Source organism: Ranitomeya imitator, chromosome 2, assembly GCF_032444005.1.
Source record: "Ranitomeya imitator isolate aRanImi1 chromosome 2, aRanImi1.pri, whole genome shotgun sequence".
Taxonomy (NCBI): Eukaryota; Metazoa; Chordata; class Amphibia; order Anura; family Dendrobatidae; genus Ranitomeya; species Ranitomeya imitator.
Window position 1 is genome coordinate 204,701,916 of NC_091283.1, and position 11,971 is coordinate 204,713,886.

General features: G+C 41.8%; 1 long non-coding RNA gene across 2 annotated transcripts in view; it reads right to left on the reverse strand.

Moving 5' to 3' along the window:
- Positions 1–9,782, reverse strand: part of LOC138662655 (uncharacterized) — a 65,184-nt gene extending 55,402 nt beyond the window's left edge. For both annotated transcript variants that reach the window (XR_011318048.1, XR_011318047.1), the window contains exons 1-2: positions 9,715–9,782; positions 9,488–9,610 (exon numbers count right to left, since the gene is read on the reverse strand). This is a non-coding gene — a long non-coding RNA (uncharacterized lncRNA). The remainder of the gene's footprint in view (positions 1–9,487; positions 9,611–9,714) is intronic.
- Between the last annotated feature and the right edge of the window lie 2,189 nt (positions 9,783–11,971).

Consider the following 11,971-nt stretch of genomic DNA (forward strand, 5'->3'; position numbering starts at 1 on the left):
GTGAAATTGTTAAAATCTCTTGAAAGGCTTGAATCTCTAGTGTAAATGTCCCCATACACATATGGACAAATTTGAACCCATCGAACGATCTTGTGTCTTTATCGGGAGAACAGTCATTCATCAATGATGTAGCAAAATAAAAGCAATTCGGGCCATGTTACTTTTTTTGCATGAAAAATTGACATTTTGGTCTTTGGAATGAGTCAGTAAGTGGTTGAAATGAACAATTGTTTATTTTGCGTAGGTCATCATCGATTGTTCACTATGATCATAATTGGCCATTTTGGGGGCCTTTAAGGGCATCTGTCAGTAGGCTCAACCCCAACTAAGCCATCTATATGGGCCTGCAGGTCATGGGAAACTGAATAAAATTATATGGATCCACATTTTACTTAATATGTAAATAAGCTGTTAAGATCTATGGGTCGAACATAGATCTCCCTGTGAATCTGCCTCCAGAGATTATTTTAAATTAATGGAGCTGTTAGCAGTATGAGCCATAAAAATTAGGAGAACAGAGTCAGTCATTACATGTCTCACACTGATAACAGCTCCTTTAGCTCTGGAGGCAGATTCTCAGGGAGATCTGTGTCCGGCCCATAGATCTTAACAGCTCATTTACGTATTAAGAAAAATGTGAACTTCTCATAAAGAAGACAACAAATTGTAGATATTAGGGTATCATTTATTCAGCTTCCTATGACCTATATGCCCACATAGACGGGTTAGAAAGCGTGGTCCTACTGACAGATGTCATTTAAGGCTGCTTTCACCCAATAGTGTTTCACTGCTTGAGGAGACTTTAATTGAAATGGGCCAATAAACATAGTAACACAGCTTGTTATATCATGTATTGTGCATAGTGACATACAAGTGAAAGATCCAGTAATGCGATCCACTAGTATAACAAAACAATGTACCGCTCCCTACAGAGGGAAACCTAGAGAGTCGGACTACAATCACTCGATAATCTCTAGCGTCAGGAGTGGCTTCTTCCTTATGTCAAGAGAGCTCCCTTTCAAGATATGTGTAATTATATTACTGTAATTACTATATGTAGCATTAGTAGAAGAGCTGCCGCCGTGTGTAAAGTTACAACACATTAGAGCAATATTGCAAATGAGCTGTGCTTTATTTGTTCTGTCTGAGATGTAACGATGGAATCTTCGTGTTTGTTTTTGTCAGGTTTATCCAATCTGATCCTTGCAAGCGTTGTATTCCATGTAATTAATACATAAGGAGGAGGAAATTGGCCACGTTTCATAAAAAAATGCATAGTAATAAAATCAGGGTTTAAAAATGAAATCAGTATTTTGTATAAGCAAAAGAATCTTAAAATGTCTAATTTTCCAGACTCATTACTGGTGTAGAGTACGATTCACCAAAGCGTTTTCACTAGACAACTGGCAAAAAATACTTTGAAAAGTTGCACATTTTTTACTCAAAAAATGCAGTAAATTTTGGTGTTTTCACGCCAGTTTGAAACAGGTAAGCCAAAATGGGCAGAGCTAGAGAATGAGCTAGAGTGGGACTGGGTAAGGCTACACCCACCTGACAAACTTATTAAAAGTGGCAGAGATCCTTACAGCAGTCACTGACTGGAGTAACATTTCTGGCAAGGCTCACACCACTGATAACAGGCTCCTGATTCATTAAGTAGCATACACCTCTCCGTGAAATAGATGCGTCTAACTCTTGTAAACCCCAAATTAAGACTACGTCAGTCTTAATGAAACAGGACGCTACTGTTTTCCTTAGTTTGCCTCTTAACTTTGAAGTGTAGACCAAGACAGAGTTAGCAGAGTCATCTCATTATTATTATTATTACAATGTGAGGAATTTATTGACAAATTACAACCATGTTATACTACTAAATGTTGGATTGCCATAATATACTAGGTCTCCGATAAAACTGCACTTTCTCACATTTAAGTCCAATTCATTGCAACTGTCGGAAAGTACATAAATCATATTGCATAGGATATAGACAACTCCTTTGTGACGGATGTACATTGTTAGAATTTTTTTATCCCAGTATTCTCACTTAATGTAACTTTGCCTAGTCTTATTTTTTTCATAATCCTAAGGCCAGGTTCACACTGCGTTAACAGCAGCCCGTTCAGCACATGCGTTAACAGGCTGCTGTTAACGCAAGTGCCGGCATCTGCTAGCTCTATCTGCACTAGCAGTGACGGACCCGGAAACGCTGCAGCCCGCATCCCAGGGTTTGTCACTCAATGACGGCACATCGCTAGCACACGCCCATTGTGGGCATGCGCTAGCGATGCGTCCGACATAGGAATTAATGGCGGCGTTAACGGACTGCGTTACACCGCGTTATGCCGCGGTGTAACGCAGTCCATCTAACGGAGGCCTGCAACGCAGTGTGAACCTGGCCTAAGTTAGGTTTTTGGCCATGTGGCAGACAAGATGCCATCTACGCTGCTTGGACCTCTGCAACTTGTATGCTCGCTGCCATTGCTGTGGGATATTGTTTACCATTGTGCACTTTCACTAACTTACCGTAATTCTACGTTCTCATGGATTCCTCTTTGCCAAACAATGGGCAGAGATTTTAGGCCTATCTTGGAGAAAGATATCATTTACATATGGGCTATGGGATCACAAATGTCTTCCTAACCACAAGGGTGGGGCTGTATAACGCTCAGCTTTTCTCATATATAAGAGAGTAGATGTCACAATGAATAGATTAAATATTAAACACTATTTCTGGACATGGTGGATATCGCACGCATCTGATCCAAATACGAAACAGCTGTGGGCTAATATATTAGAAATGCTATCTATTGTGGATGAACCGTTCTGCACGTTAAAAGTTCTCCAAGGCTGTGTAACACGATCAGAAATCTTTATATAAACTTCTTATTAGTCAAATGCCTCAGAAATGCCAAACTATAATATGGCGGGTGCCAATAACAGGTGTATGACAGATATCTGAGCTTAGTCTACAGACAAGATGCCAAAACATCTAGAACTTTCAAAAGAACTTGGTGATTGTGATGCAAACACAGGGTGTATCATCTCTAAGGTCAAATAGATTATTTGTAAGTCAACCCATAAGCTCCAAACTCACTGGCAAATTGGGTTGTCTTCTGACGACAGTCAACTTTTGTGTCACAGCCTTGACCAACAGGAGCATCTTCTGGTAATTTGGTGGACCAGGCCAACTTGGTGGACAGTCTGTACATTTTTGAAGTGAGTAATGTCAAGTTGTCAGTGGTTTTAGGATTTTCTTGTACTGATTTTCTCTTCTTTGTCCTCCTAAAACAATTAATGTGAGCAATTTATATTTATGTGAAAAAATGGTTTGGGTTACCGAATGAGTGAAGAGAAGTTGACATTGTAGGCAGAGAAGCTAGGAGGTGTTCAGACAGCACCTAGTATAATAATAATAACTTTATTTATATAGCGCCAACATATTCCACACCACTTTACAGTTAAGGGGTAATATATACAGACAATTCAAAACAAGGTAGGACAGTTTAAAAAGTTACATTAGGAGTGTGGGTCCTGCTTGTAAGCTTACAATCTTCAAGAAAAAAGGGGGGACACAATACGTGAAAAGTGCTTATTTCTGATCCAGCAATTATAATAAATAGAGATTTTCATATAGAGTTGGATGATACGGTCATCAGCCAGTGTGTTTACATGCAGTTATTGGGTGCATGAAGGGCGTGGAGATATATGATTTGGAGGGAGCAGGTTCTGAATAATATTTAGAAGGAAGGAACAGGAGAAAGTTGGGTTAGTGAGTTTAGGTGATAGGCTTGTTTAAAGAGATACTTCTGGGGTAGTGCATTCCAGAGAACTGGTGCAGCACGGGAGACGTCTTGGAGATGATAGTGACGAGGTTTGGATTTGCAGGATATTAGTTCTAGGTCCATTTCAGAATGGAGGGGAATAGACAGAGATAAGGGAGGAGATATAGAGTGGTGCAGAACTGTGGAAGGATTTGTGGTTGAGAGATATGAATTTTTATTGTATTCTGTAGTGAATGGGCAACCAGTGTAATGACTGGCACAAGGTGGAGGCATCAGTAAAGTGGCTGGACAGAAATACTACCCTGGCTGCCACATGCAGAATGAATTGGAGAGATAAATGTTTGGTTAGTGGGAGATCGATCAGAAGAGAGTTGCTGTAGCCTAGACGAGAGTGTGAGAGTTTAGCCGTTTCAAAGGTGAGAAAAGGTCGGATTCTGGAGATGGTTTTTAAGGTGCAGGCGACATGACTGAGTGAGCAATTGGATATAGGGAAGAAAGAAAAGTTCTGTGTCAAATATAACCCCAAGATAGCGAGTGTGCTGCTTGGAAGTTATGGTTGAACCCTCCAAGGCAATTTCAATGTCAGGTAGAGTTAGGTTAGTAGAGGGAGGAAACACAAGAAGTTCAGTTTTGGAGATATTCAGTTTCAGGTAGAGAGGGACATAATGTTAAAGACAGCAGACAAATAATCCTTGGTATTTTGTATTAGGGGTGGGGGTGATGTCAGCGAAAGAAGTGTATAGTTAGGTGTCATCAGCATAGAGATGACACTGGAATTCAAATTTACAGATTGTCAAATAGGGACTGTGTAGAGAAGAAGAGGGGGCCTAGGACTGAGCCCTGAGGAACTCCGATAGTAAGGGGACGAGGAGAGAAGTAAGAGCAGGTAAAAGATACAGTGAAGGAGCAGTCAGTGAGGTAGGAGGAGAACCAGGAGAGGGCTGTGTCTTTGAGTCCTTTCGAGCGGAGCATAGTGAGGAGGAGCTGGTGATCCACAGTGTCGAATGCTGCAGAGAGATCCAGGAGAATCAGCATAGAGTAGTGACCATTAGTTTTAGCTGATAATAGATTGTTAAAGAATTTAGTAAAGGTACCGTCACACTAAGCGACGCTGCAGTGATACTGACAACGATGTCGATCGCTGCAGGGTCGCTGTTTGGTCGCTGGAGAGCTGTCACACAGACAGCTCTCCAGCGACCAACGATGCCGGTAACCAGGGTAAACATCGGGTTACTAAGCGCAGGGCCGCGCTTAGTAACCCGATGTTTACCCTGGTTACCATCGTAAAAGTAAAAAAAACAAACACTACATACTTACCTACCGCTGTCTGTCCCCTGGCGTTCTGCTTTCCTGCACTGGCTGTGAGCACAGCGGCCGGAAAGCAGAGCAGTGACGTCACCGCTCTGCTTTCCGGCTGGCCGGCGCTCACAGCCAGTGCAGAGAAGCACAGCGCCGGGGACAGACAGCGGAAGGTAAGTATGTAGTGTTTGGTTTTTTTTACTTTTACGATGGTAACCAGGGTAAACATCGGGTTACTAAGCGCGGCCCTGCGCTTAGTAACCCGATGTTTACCCTGGTTACCAGTGAAGACATCGCTGAATCGGCGTCAGACACGCCGATTCAGCGATTCTGCAGGGAGTCCAGCGACGAAATAAAGTTTTGGACTTTCTGCAGCGACCGACGACATCACAGCAGGATCCTGATCGCTGCTGCGTGTAAAACTGAACGATATCGCTAGCCAGGACGCTGCAACGTCACGGATCGCTAGCGATATCGTTCAGTGTGACGGTACCTTAAGGGCAGTTTCAGTAGAGTGTAAAGAGCGGAAACTGGATTGTATGAATGATCAGAGAAAGAGTGGATTAGATGGGAGTGGCCAAGCATTCCAGGAGTTTAGAGATGAAGGGAAGATTACAAACCAGTCTGTAGTTAGCAGTGCAGTTGTGGTCAAGGGATGTTTTTGTATGTATTTCCAGCTGTAGCACCCTGTGCAGTGATCAGGCAGTTACCCAGCAAATTTCAAAACAAAAGTCTATTTAATGTTCAACTCACAAAGTACACAGCACACAATATCATCCAGATACCAGCCGGGAACCATATCCTCTGGATTGCAGCCCTTAAATACGTCAGTCCACCTCTGTGACCTGTTGCCGTGGGTGACTGCACTGCTGTGTATCTCTTTAATGTTCAACTCACAGTAATACACGGTTCATGATATCCTACAGATCGCAGCTGGAAACCATATCCTCCAGTTAGCAGCCGATACACGCCAGTCCACTTCTGAGACCAGCTGCCTTGGGCGACAATACCACTGAGTATGCTGTGGGTGCTAGGCCTTCCAGCTGCCTTGGCTGTTTGACTCCGCTTGCCTATGTTGCCTCACACAGGTGGAGCTCTGCAGAGCCTTCTGCTCTGTACTCCTCCAAACACCAAACTTACACTGAACCTAACACACCCAAAACCTTTACTGCAAGGGTTTTTACAAGCAACCTGTGGCCTTCAGCCACATGGAGAGCCCGGCCAGGAACGAAACGGATTGCACCACTACCATCCTGTAGTCTGTTTCAAAACACAAAAGCCCAGAGCAGGTTTTCCCCAAATCTGCCTTGGACAAATAGCTTGTCCAAGACTAACACTTACTTTGATACTGCATTGCAATCACAGCTATGCATGAGACTGCAATGCACTCCCATGGCCTCAATATGCCTCCGTGCGCATCCAGGAAAGAACACACAGCGACCCTCTCATGTAACATCAGTCACAGCCTCACACCCTTTAGTAAACGAGCCAATTTTGACCTTAATGACCGGGCCAATTTTTACAATTCTGACCACTGTCACTTTATGAGGTTATAGCTCTGGAACACTTCAACGGATCCCACTAATTCTGAGAATGTTTTTTCACTGCACGTTGTGCTTAATGATAGCGGTAAAAATTTTGTTGAAATGGATTGCATTTATTTATGAAAAAAATGGAAATTTGCCAAAAAATTTGAAAATGTTTCATTTTTCAAACTTTAAATTTTTGTGCCCTTAATTCAAAGAGTTATGTCACGCAAAGTAGTGAATAAATAACAATTCCCACATGTCAACATTAGTACTACTTTGAAAACATTTTTTTTTGTTAGGACAGTAATAAGGGTTAAAAGCTGACCAGTCATTTCTTATTTTTCCAGCAAAATTTTCAAAACCATTTTTTTAAGGACCACATCAGATTTGAAGTGATTCTGAGGGAGCAATATGATGGAAAATACCCAAAAGTGACACCATTCTAAAGACTGCACCCCTGACGTTGCTCAAAATCACGTTCAAAAAGTTTATTAACCCTTCAATTGCTTAACGAGAACTAAAGAAATGTGGAAGGAAAAAGATTAACATTTAACTTTTTTTCACTAAAAATTTTCTTTAGACCCAAACTTTTCTGTTTTCACAAGGGTATCAAGAGAAAATGGACCACAAAATTTGTTGTGCAATTCTTCCTGAGTAAAGGCCCCTTCACATTAAGCGACGCTGCAGCGATACAGACAACGATCCGGATCGCTGCAGCGTCGCTGTTTGGTCGCTGGAGAGCTGTCACACAGACAGCTCTCCAGCGACTAACGATCCCGAAGTCCCCGGGTAACCAGGGTAAACATCGGGTTACTAAGCGCAGGGCCGCGCTTAGTAACCCGATGTTTACCCTGGTTACCAGCGTAAAAGTTAAAAAAAACAAACACTACATACTTACCTACCGCTGTCTGTCCTCGGCGCTCTGCTTCTCTGGTCTGGCTGTGAGCACAGCGGCCGGAAAGCAGGTTTTCCGGCTGACCGACGCTCACAGCCAGTACAGGAGGAGTGCAGAGAAGCAGAGCGCCGGGGACAGACAGCGGTAGGTAAGTATGTAGTGTTTGTTTTTTTTTACTTTTACGCTGGTAACCAGGGTAAACATCGGGTTACTAAGTGCGGCCCTGCGCTTAGTTACCCGATGTTTACCCTGGTTACCAGTGAAGACATCGGTGGATCGGTGTCACACACGCCGATCCAGCGATGTCCACGGGAGATCCAGCGACGAAATAAAGTTCTGGACTTTGTTCAGCGACCAACGATCTCCCAGCAGGGGCCTGATCGTTGGTCGCTGTCACACATAACGATTTCCTTAACGATATCGTTGCTACGTCACAAAAAGCAACGATATCGTTAACGATATCGTTATGTGTGAAGGTACCTTAAGCGGATACCCCATATTTGGGGGAAAGTCGAAAGTCATTGTTAGGGCGCATGGCAGGGCTCAGAAGGGAGGAAGCACTGTTTGACTTTTTGAACACATTGTCTGGAATCGATGATGGGTGCTATACCTTCATTTCTTAGTGCCGTTAAAAAGCAACGCTGAGGAATAAGTACCCTTAACGGTCGCCATTAAAAGGTATATCGACGGTCGTTAAAGGGTTAAGTAAAGGGGTTATGATGGTGTGTTTAAATGAGGAGGGAAAGATACCAGAAGAAAGAGAGAGGTTACCAACAGTACCAGTAATATTCAGGTGTGTCTATGAGTGAATTTAGATTGTGAGCCCCATTGGGGACAGTGATGATAATGTCTGTAAAGCTCTGCGTAATATGTTAGCGCTATATAAAAATAAAGATTATTTATTACTATTGTGTTTTTTATGGGGGTATATAGTTTGGATTACTGAATGAGTGATGAGAAACTTAGGTGAACAATCGTAATTAAAGAAGCAAGGAAGCGTTCAGAAGGCACCTGGTGTACTGACAGTACCACTAACATTCAGGTCAGTCAATGAGTGATTTATGTTTTTTTATGGGGGCAAATGGTTTTGATTATTGAATGAGTGAAAGGAAGCTGTCATGAACCATAGTAGGCAGAGCAGCACTGAAATGTTCAGAGGGCACCTGGTAGCATTAATATTGAAATCAGTCTGTTTTGTTCTTTTTATGGGGTAAATAATTTACATTTCTTGCATTACTGGATAAGAGAAGAGAACCTGACATGAATAAAGCAGCCAGGAAGAGTTCAGAAGGCATCTTGTGTACTGACAGTACCACTAATATTTCGGTCAGTCTGTTACTCCTGTATTCTCTATATTGTGCCAATGTGACACAAAAGATAAATTTAGTGACTGTTACATTTCATAGTCAGTGCCATAGCTCTAGCTAAGGGACTTTTAATACTCAGAAATATTGTTAGTTTGGTTACAAAGTGCTTTGCGCCATGGTGGTAAAAACGTGAGTAAAGCTCCGTCAGTTGGCCATTCAGGCTTATTGATCAGAGGCTGAATTTTTTGCAAATTATTTGTTTTTATCCAGTGTCATTGATAGCATTACTTAAAATTTTTGCATGCTTGTTTTCACTCCAGCTTTAACCTTACTAAAAGTCTGTTGACTGTATATGTGTTTGATCCTACATAACGCCAGTCCTGTACATCGCATTTTTTCCCAAAGTTTCTACAAAGATCAGAATTTATATCTTTATCTAAAAAAAATTTTTTTAATTATTTGAACCATTTTGCATTACAAATGCAGTGATAATTTAATTTCTAATAAAATATATCGCATCTGATACGGGTCACATTTTAGTAGGTGGCACTAGAGGATCACGGACGGTATGAAATTCCTTAATTCCGTTCCCATTTATGAACCCAGAGGTAAATTATATACAACCATTAGGCATGGTACCATGTCCTGGTCTTTCATGTTGTAAAATGCACTTACCCCGTGCTTGCATATGCACTATATAGTTTGTGTATTCCTTGCCAAGATCTTAGATTCCCTTCCTCGGCATTGCCAAGCAGCATTTGTCTTCTAAAGAGGTGCCTTATCCTTTGAGGAGATGAGCTGCAAAGCAAAACAGGGAGTTCACTTGGAGGTTGGGGGCTGAAATTTGTATTTTGCTTGGAAAAATAAAGACCAGAAGGTAACACTATGCACAGATTTGTTACCTAGTTCAAGATGTTTCCAAGGTGAATCCTTGAGGAGGGGTGCAAATGGAAATAGGGGCACACAATTCTTGAAAACCTGGGAGGATCTGTTAGGCGTTGGCTGTCAGACCTTGGAACACTGCCGAATCACACCTTCATAGAGTATTGCTTTAACTGTTTCATTGCCACTTGCCAGATTTATATTTATCAATGAGAAAAATAAAATATATTACAATATATATTAGAGATGAGCGAATCTCTTCATGCAACCTCGATCTTCAGTCTAGGTCAGTGCTCTCTGGCCATAGACAGAAGCTGCACAAATTTCCTTACCATCCAGGTTCTCACACTTGGCTTATGTCAATCTGGGCTGACGCCATACTCCACACAGATGACATTACACCAAACTGACGCAACAAATGCTGTGCAGGGATAGCTGTAAGCTCAGGATATTCGCTCAGTTCCTGTCCACAGCCAATGAACACTGAACTGGACCGTGGCCTGAGGTTGCACAAAGCAATCCGCTCATCTCTTATCCTTGGGCCCAGAGAAAATTATTTTTAAAGGCTGCCCTCCAACTATAAACCCTTTAGTACCAATTTTTAAGTCTCATGGATTAGGAGTAAGAATAAAATGGGAAAACTGTGTTGTGTTTTATTTCATTAAAAGACTTTATTCTGGCTGTGTCTTTATTTAACATGTAACAACTATAGGATTAGTAATGGATAGGTGTCTTATTGACACCTCTCCATTACTAAGCCATGGGCTTAATGTCACCTTACAGTACAAAGGTGACATCAACCCTACAACTATTACCCCACTTGCCACAACTACAGGGCAAGTGGGATGAGTAAGGCTAAGTGCTGATGTTTTTCGCCAGGGGGCAATAACCATGGTCCCTTCCTAGTCTATTAATATCCACCCCTAGGCTTTCCCTCTGCTGGTTCCGAAAATTGCACGGGAGCCCACGCCATTTTTTCCCCCAAAAAATAATCTTTTATTAATTACATACATGTCCCTTAATTTGCACACACACACACTACTAATTGTATTTGTCACTGACATCTATATATCTACCTATTCTGCATCTATTTACTGTTTGTAAACCATGTTTTATTTCTTGTCGGCTACTGCAGTGATTTAACAGAAGCCGACAAATGAATTAAGTTATTCTTCTATCCATCTTTCTATGAAATATAAAGATATATATATATATATATATATATATATATGTGTGTGTGTGTGTCACTGAATTGCCAGCTTTTGAAAGGACATTGGTGCGTAAACGATTTTTTTTCTCGCACCCATGGACTTCTATTGCGGGATGCGATCCGATTTCTAATTACAATCGCAGCATGCTGGGATTTTTTTTCCAGTCCGATCATGATCCGATCCGAGCTGGAAAAAAAACGCAGATGAAGACACAATCATAGAATAACATAGGTCCGAATTCAATCCGATTTTTTTTTTTTATCTGATAGCATTCATTCGATTTCATCGCAAGTGGTCATGAGCCCTAAGGGTGGTGGACAATTGCTATTGCGGTCCTAACCCTGAAGACACCAATCACGTTATTATTATTTCATGTGAAATGTGTTGTATAATGTATAGTGTGTAGTTAGGTAACATAATGTAAATTGTAATGTGTTGTGATATAGTGTGATAAGTATTGTTAGTGTGGTATGTAGGAATATAATGTTACAGAGAGGTGTTAAAATGTTTGCATAAGAACTGTTTGAAAAATTATTTCTGCCCAGCAACAGACTGCTTTGTCAGCGAGAGTTGATGTTTGAGATTAGCCCACAGTCGGAGGGCTTAGTGTTAAACAAAGAGATGGCTTGCTGTAGATAGTTAAATAGGGACAAGTTCGAATTCAAGTAGGAAGTGTCTATGAGTGGTGCTGCCGACGTGAGTGAACTACTAAGTGACAAAGGGGTAGCGCAACCTTGAAGTGACCAAAAAACAGAGTGGCCTTCCACCTTAAAAGCGTCTTTGGATAGGATGATGTCGGTAGAAACCCTGAGCTTGGTAAACGCCGAAGGTAATTGACATAAAAAGGACTGAGTTTGTGGGACTAGTGGGGGTCCCAAGTGGTAGATCCAGGGCACCATTAGTGGAAGCAATACAGCATGGTGTGGAACCTCTGAGCAGGTAGGGAGACTTGCTGATCAGGACTGTGGTGACGATCTGGACTGTGATGAAGTAGAGCAAAACAGTGTGCGTCACCGGCCCTGGAGTAGACTACAGAGGAAGAACACTGTGTGCAAAAATGCTTTAC